The following is a 7,555-nucleotide window of genomic DNA, read 5'->3' on the forward strand; positions in this document are numbered from 1 at the left end:
AGTAGCTATATATAAAAAGTCTAAACACTAAGTGGACAAACCGAACCCGCAAGCTGATATTTAAGTACATTCAACGAGATGGAGCCGATCAGAGCATATCAGTAGAAAAGGGAGTAAAGGAAACAGAGAGGAAATTGTGGGAAGAGAGAATGCAGGGGAAATCGGCTTTAACAATATACAGGGCATAAAAACAAAAAAAATAAAGAAGGAACAGCTGTATGATAATTCAGTGGGGAGCTCTTTGTTGTTTGAAGTTAGGACGGGGGTGCTACGAACGAGAACGTAAAGGGCTAAATTCCAGGAAGTGGACGCTCTGTGCGACGTATGTAAACGCGAAAGGGAAACTATAGAACATGTAATTTTAAGGCGCACGGGGCTTCGTCCCACCCTCTTGAGCGGATAACTACGGATTTGGAGGGGGCACTGGGTTTTCCGGACATGGATGGACAAATGGATAGAGAAAGAATTGCGGTAACTAAGAGGAGATTGGAAGATTGGTGGATAAGATCTGGGGAAGGATAAACGAAATGATATAAATAAGCAATATAATCACTTTAAAAAGGGGGGTGGGGTTGTGTTAGAACAAAATTTGTACAATTTAAAAAAAAAGAAGGTATGACGAAATGTAAGGCTAGGTGGCACAAGCTGCCGCCCGTTACAAAGGGTATAGCCCTTACCATCCATCCATACTCTGTCTTCTTTGCAAGTCTACACTAGTGAAGCGGGCTAGCTTACTAACCCCTGGATAGGTATTATTGGCACTGCTAAACTGTAATTTGTGGGACACGGCTATCAGATAGCACTGATGTCACTGTCATCCGCATGTACACTTTTTCAAAGATAGTTCACCTGCTCGTCCTATGGCAAGATTTAGGTATGTTCTTTTATTTCTATTTTTAGAAGGAAAATAGGAATGGAACGAGCATAATTTTTGGGATATTTAGGATGATTAGAGCCTTTCGAATGAGTTATCACCAAGAACAGACAATCTGAGAAACATCTTTAGTGCACCTTTAAGTCAGTACTTGTCAGTACCTGTGTTTGCCTTTTTGTGTGCCTGCCTGTTTGTGTCCTTGTTTTTTCTGCCATTAGTCTGTTCTCCTGAACAAGTCAATGAAGTGAAAACAATAGACAAAATGTCTTGTAGGCCCAGATACGTACCTCACCATCTTGGACAGCAAAGAGAAGTGGCCAAGAGGAGGCCACGGCCTCACCAGGTGGAGCAGCCACTGCAGCACCTAGGATAGCAAATTAAAGGTTAGAGCGACGAGTAGCATCAAGGTCTTGATTTGTTTATAAGCTAGGACATACTGTAGCTGTAATAAAGAAAAAGATAGCCGCACAACATATTCAAAATGACATGCAATGCAGTATAAATAAAGCACAATATTCCTTCACAACGTCAATCTAGCCCTATGCTCAAAAGCTATGTTAGTCAAAACTTTGAACCCCATTTCTTTGTTGTAATAATAGCAGGAAGCATGCATATTCCCAAACAAAATGTACGCTACAGATGCTAATAGGGTGAGATTTCAGCAATGCATGCCCTCAAAATGTTTCGTAATTTCACTCCACCAGTAAATCACTTTCACTTGTTTTAGGATTTTCAGACCATTAGCAAATCGCTTTAACTTGATTTATGACGATGCAAACCACCTGTAGAGGTAATGTCAGCTCTTTCTTGCAGTACTTTTAGTAAGGTGACACAAGGGATGTGGTCACTACCATTAAGGTGGTATTGTTGCTTATGATGTTGCCACAGCCAGGCTGCTTTATGCACTAAATAAATGAACACTACCTTTCGAAATCACGCCTTTAAGATAGTATTTATTCATGTGGGATACTGGCAACCTTACCAACTCGTTATTACAACTACTCGCCTGTCAGGTAAGCAATGACTGTATCGTGCTACGCTGCATAAAGAAGTCATGAAATGATGTCTTCCTGTTCTGTCATCAACCATTTGTTGAGTTAAAAGCGTGGCTATAGTAGTATGACAGTGTTGTCCTGCCCCTAAAAAAGCGACTTTTGATCCCTCTGCTCCTGTGTGCAAAGAGGGTGAAACACTATTTTCTTAACGGTAGAAGGGCCTGAAGCATGTGAATAACAGTACTGGGCAGAGCCTCTCCTGAACAATCAATTGACTTGCTCCACTAAATTGAGATAGTCACTACCTGCAACTACATTATCAGCAGTTCAGATTGCAAATACATAATTAGATTTGGGCCCACCAGCACTGTCATCCTGTCAGTAAATTAATATCTGCTTTTATACAGATGAAAAACAAATTAAGATTTGCAACGTACAGTCGGAGGCGGAGGTGGATCACTGCAGTGTGATGCATCAGGTAAGTAAATTCTACAGTAATTGTTGCCGTTGAAGTGAACGAAAATAGATGCGCAGGCTTGGAAAGTGGTCTGACGAACTTGTTTTGCAGAATACTCAGCAAAATAACAATGTTATACAAGTTGTTCTACGAGTCACTGTAGTCCGTTGCAACCTAAGAACGAAGGGCGAGGGTAAGACGGGTCGGGGAGGAGGAAGCAGACGGAACGCTGGAGAAGAGAGGGGAAAACCTCCTTCTCTCTTTAGCGTTCCGCCTGCTTCCTCCTCCCCGGCCCGTCTTCCCTATTGAAAAAACCTGCATACATATCTCATATGGGTCCTGTATAAATTTTATACGATGCTATTGGATACAGGATCCTATATACATATACGGGACCCAAATCCACATACAGGATCCCGTATAGCTATATAGGATCTGGACCCGCATACGGGATCCCGTATAGCTATATAGGATCTGGACCCGCATACGGGATCCTGTATAGCTATATAGGATCTGGACCCGCATACAGGATCCCGTATAGCTATATAGGATCTGGACCCGCATACACGATTTCGTATAGCTACATAGGATCTGTATCCGCATACAGGATCCCATCTATATAATGAGACCTTAAGGCCTACATGAGCACGCTAGACCTCTAAATGATCTGTTGCAACGTGCATTCAAGGGGCCCTGCCAGGACTTTTTTTACTGGTTTTTAATTTGCACCGAACCTGAGTGCACTGAACGTAGTAACTTAGCAAAACATTTCTTTTCTCGAATTTCGTTTTATTTTAAAAGTTATAGGCAAGTTAAAATTACAAAAACAAGCAAAAAAATAACCTCCTTCAAGACGTCCTTGGTTGCTTGAGTGGCTGTGAACTAGAGGAGGGGCAGTGAGCTCAGCGAGCTCTCAGGGCTGCCGCACTCCGTGTCGACGGCTCAAGAGGGCGCCACTAAAGCATGTTCTGGATAGGCTGCGTGAAGCGGGCGGCCAGGGCGGCTCGCATTGCATTCGCTGCGCGATTAAACACTTATTCGGCATGAGATTTCATTGGCCACAAACGACAGCAAACATGGGGTAAAGATCAGGTCAGAACAGGAGCCTCTTTACGCTGCCATACCGCCAAAAAGCCAAACCGCAAGCCAAAGCTGCTCGCCGAAGGCCTTGGGAACACTCGAAACCGGTCGGATCCTCCAGTCCGTACGACCGCAGCGCCGTCGCCTACATCCGGGACCTTTCTACGTTCACATTCACAACTAAGTGCTTAGGTGCATCCCGAGCCTTTTTACAAAAAGGGGGTGCGGATTAAAGAATTGGGGGTCGACGTCTGTCCGCAAGTTCATCTTTCCTACTCAGCACTTTCCGCAGAGCAGGCAAGCTAGCCCAGCTGCCTGCATGCAACAGCGGCCTCGGCAGAGTAGGCGCCTTCAATGCAACGGATCCTCCTCAAACGGTGCCCTCGCAAGCTTGTGCACCACGAAAGAAATCCCCGTGCATAACCTCTAAGAAGGAGGAGGGTGCGCACATGCAAGGGCACATATGAGCGGGAGCCCTCCACGTGGGAAGGAAGGGAAGAAAGCTTGCGTGCCCACAAGCTCTGCAAAGTGTCACCCGTAAAGCTATCACTTTAAAAGAAACAACACAAAACATACAGACCTGTTTTATTTCAAGCCCAAGACAAAGAGAAAACAGGAAAAAGAGTTGAGCACATGACCGTTGACCTGAACACCTGAAAAGTTAACAAAGGGAAGATCAGGTGCCTCCTCCACCACAGCCAGTGGCACTGCTAGTCAGGAGCATGGGCACATGCACATATGTGCATTCCCCCACACTCTAGATGCTATAGATGTCAGAGAAGATATGGTAATATCCCTCTCCATGGATAAACTTGAATACGACAACGGATGTATTGCTACCTTAGACCGAATGTAAATAAAGTTTTGGGGCTCAAGCAGAGGCCATGTAAATGGACAGCGTAGGCAGCAATAGCTCCAATCAAGGCAGTGACATGTCTTTTTCCTATCTGTCAGTCCCATAAAATATTACATATGACCCCTCCCCTTAAAGACTGATGCTCGACCTTGATATTCTGCAGGGGAGTTAATCTCTAAGCAATCCCCTCTCCTAAACTGCCAGGGGGAGTTACATTATGGATGGGAGACGTGGAAAGGATATAGCTAGGAAAGAGGGATATACAAAAAAATTGGCACCTTTTGGCCAGAATGAAGGTAGAAATGACAGTGGTGATAGCTGTGTGATATTCGTGCAATGCTGGTGAAATGCTGGCAGAAACTGTGAAAACGGTGGTGTACAATGTTTCTTTTATTGTAGTGCAAGAGCAATATTTCCACATACCGCGTGATGGCACGGGCGTGTGCACTGTGCACCATCGCACGTGCACATAAGTGTCGGTTTGCATCGATACTTTATTGCATGTGCGATGGTGTTCTCATAGTAGCGGTCTGTAGAAGAAATTATGGCCGTTGTTTTGCGTGAACCTGGTCACCCGTGACACGGTCGTTTCTACGGGAAGAACATGCGGATGAAAGAATTGAAGTATAGATATGAAGGGGGCATCTGCTATCAAGAGTCGTTGGCTGCCCGCAAGTTCATCCGTGTCCCACTCGACACTTTTCGCAGAGTGGCCAAGCTAGCCAAGCTGCCTGCACTCGACAACGGCCTCGGCGGAGTAAGCGCCTTTGAAGCGGCGACGCAGTCACCCCCCGCGGCATCTTACCTCCGCGAACAGCTCTCCCCCGAAACCTATATAAACACTAAACCACGAAAGACGAGACAGAGAACACAGGACAAGCGCTTGTCCTGTGTCCTTCTCTTTTTTGTGCTTCGTCCTTCGTGCGTCAGTTTTTTATGATAGTCCAACAGTTAATTTTAGCACAGTTTGCATGCACACCGTGTGGAAAGCCTGTGGATGTGCACGGGTAAACTCCTTTCTATTCGTGGGAGACCTCCGTCTAAAAAGAGAGAGGCGAGGGTAAAAGTGAGTGGCAGTCCTTCATGCGGGAAGGACGGGGGGAAGCTTGTGTGTGTGCTGTTGATAGCTGCGACGACAGCCCACGAGCTCAATATCTCCGCAAAGTGTCGTCCACAAAGCTATTGCTTTAAATGTGCGAACCGTACGTCGACCTTTAAGAAAAATAAGAGCTGGTGTTGAGTCCGACTCATCAAAAATGGCAAGTTTTGGCGGCCAATCACTGGCAAAATTTTACTGGCAGCACAGGCAGAAATCTGTCGGTGACACACTGTGGCCTTCAAAATGCTAGACGGGCAGATTGTTTCGCCTCTTCCCCGCAAGGAGAACCTCCGGTATTTTTTTTTGTGCGGATTGCCAGGTCGCTGTATCTCGAAACAAAACGTTTACTGTACCATTCGATTTTTGGCCTCAACCCAGAAAAGAAAGTACACGCAGTTTGGAAGACAGACTCGGCCCTCTTCCATTTCGTCACACTCACATCTGACTGAACCAGTAAGAAACAGAAAAAATTGGTAGTTGTTTTTCACACTGTGTAGCAAACTGTCTTAATCAGAATGCTGTTGATATGTATTTAACTGATTCGCCAAACTGTAAAGGTACCCGTCTCAAATAAATTAAAGATAAGGGGTGTCTAGGAGGGCAAAACTATTTGTTGGTAGACTGCAAGGAGTGACCAGTTGGACTAAAGTAGCCAACGTAAAACTGTGACGATGAAGCTGAGCACGTGGCACTCGGAAAAAGTGAGGTTAACTACTATAAAAGCATTCTGCTAAAAAAAAAACGGGTGATAGTCATGGCATCGACTATGCAAGATGGGAGGTGGTTATCGGCAGTGTCGCCCATGCCCTCATTCTTAAAGCATTTTTGCTTATGTTGTGTGCCTCAACTCAAAATGGCTTCATTTGACTTGATCAGTAACTGCCGAATGACTACAGATTAGTTTGATACTTTATTTATTTATTTATTTATTTTTGCTTAATGTGCCCACAAACAGCTCGAGGCCTTTTTAGTTTAATTCCGTCATTGATCTATTCTTGTAATCTGGCTACAATCACACCGGATATTGCCTGGTACCCACCAGCAACATTTGTTTGGTGCTTGGGTGAAAAAAAGTGCCAGAAATTTACCTGAGCTGGCCAAAGAACGCCCACTCGAACAGCGCGCGCTTGCAGGATTTTGATCGTGCAAATGCTATTGCCTAGTGCCCGGTAATAGCTTGCTGAACATTGACTATCCAAATTCACCAAGAGACTAGAAAGCAAGCTCATTTGCCTCAAGAGGTGCCACTTGCATCATCCATTAGGGACGTTTTAAGATTAGTATTAGAAGAAAGTGTTGTGATAGCACTCACTGAATCTTCTCTTAGCTCCCCGAGGTTGAAGCACCACTGAAGGGCTCCTGTAATTAGAAACATTTTGAGGACAGGATGAGATGGTTTAAAGGGGCTATGCAATTAACATAGAAAGGATTCGCGCATTCACGCCAGTAGAGCAATTGTATTTCTGGACATGGTAGAAATAACAGCTTCGAAAAATTAGGACGAGTTTTGCTTTCCTCAAAACTTGATTTTCTAAGGTTTCTCGCTGTGAGAACGCCCGTAACATTATTATAAATAAACATTTTTCAAAGCAAATTTGGTACAGATCTTCCCTACACATTAGATTGTGCAACCAACTAGGATATTTGAAAATTACAAATAAGTATTGATGTTATGATGCTTGAATTGAAACACCACCACCCAAAATGACAGAAGTTTTGGTACTTTGGCTATAGCACACTTACGACAATCTAAAGGTTCTAGCTCACCGGACAGTCTGCTCATACATCTACATTACGACCAAGCCATTTCCCGTGCCTCTGCCCGAATCGCGTTACGGTTGTTATAACACGGATATTTGGGGTCATTTAATTAAAAAGTATTATTAGTTTTATTTTTAGTTGGATAACACACCTAAAGGCTTTACGAAACTGCCCCTCACAAGGCACACATAATGTACATGTTTGAAGATCAAAATCTAAAAGGATTTTCTAAAACATGGCGACATACCTTTAAGCCCAAAGATATGCCAGTTTCGACTCCAAAACTTTTAGGAAAAAGAAATCTCTTTTCAGGCGTAATATTTAGAGGGCCCCTCCAACAATCTTTTTACTGGTTAAAACTTGCGGTGAGACCGACCCTTTGACGATTTTGTAACATGAAGGAACAATTTTCATTACAAAATTCCCATTATTC

The 7,555-nt window shown here is 44.1% G+C and overlaps 1 long non-coding RNA gene across 1 annotated transcript; it reads right to left on the bottom strand.

Annotated features, from left to right (window-relative positions):
- Positions 1-3,974: 3,974 nt before the first annotated feature.
- Positions 3,975-6,722, bottom strand: LOC121832906. Its single transcript, XR_006077518.1, has 2 exons — positions 6,674-6,722; positions 3,975-4,059 (listed from the first exon to the last, which is right to left on the bottom strand). It is a non-coding gene; the product is annotated as an uncharacterized LOC121832906 (long non-coding RNA).
- Positions 6,723-7,555: the final 833 nt, after the last annotated feature.

The sequence above is a fragment of the Ixodes scapularis genome, unplaced genomic scaffold (assembly GCF_016920785.2).
Source record: "Ixodes scapularis isolate PalLabHiFi unplaced genomic scaffold, ASM1692078v2 PGA_scaffold12__126_contigs__length_90152505, whole genome shotgun sequence".
Classification (NCBI taxonomy): domain Eukaryota; kingdom Metazoa; phylum Arthropoda; class Arachnida; order Ixodida; family Ixodidae; genus Ixodes; species Ixodes scapularis.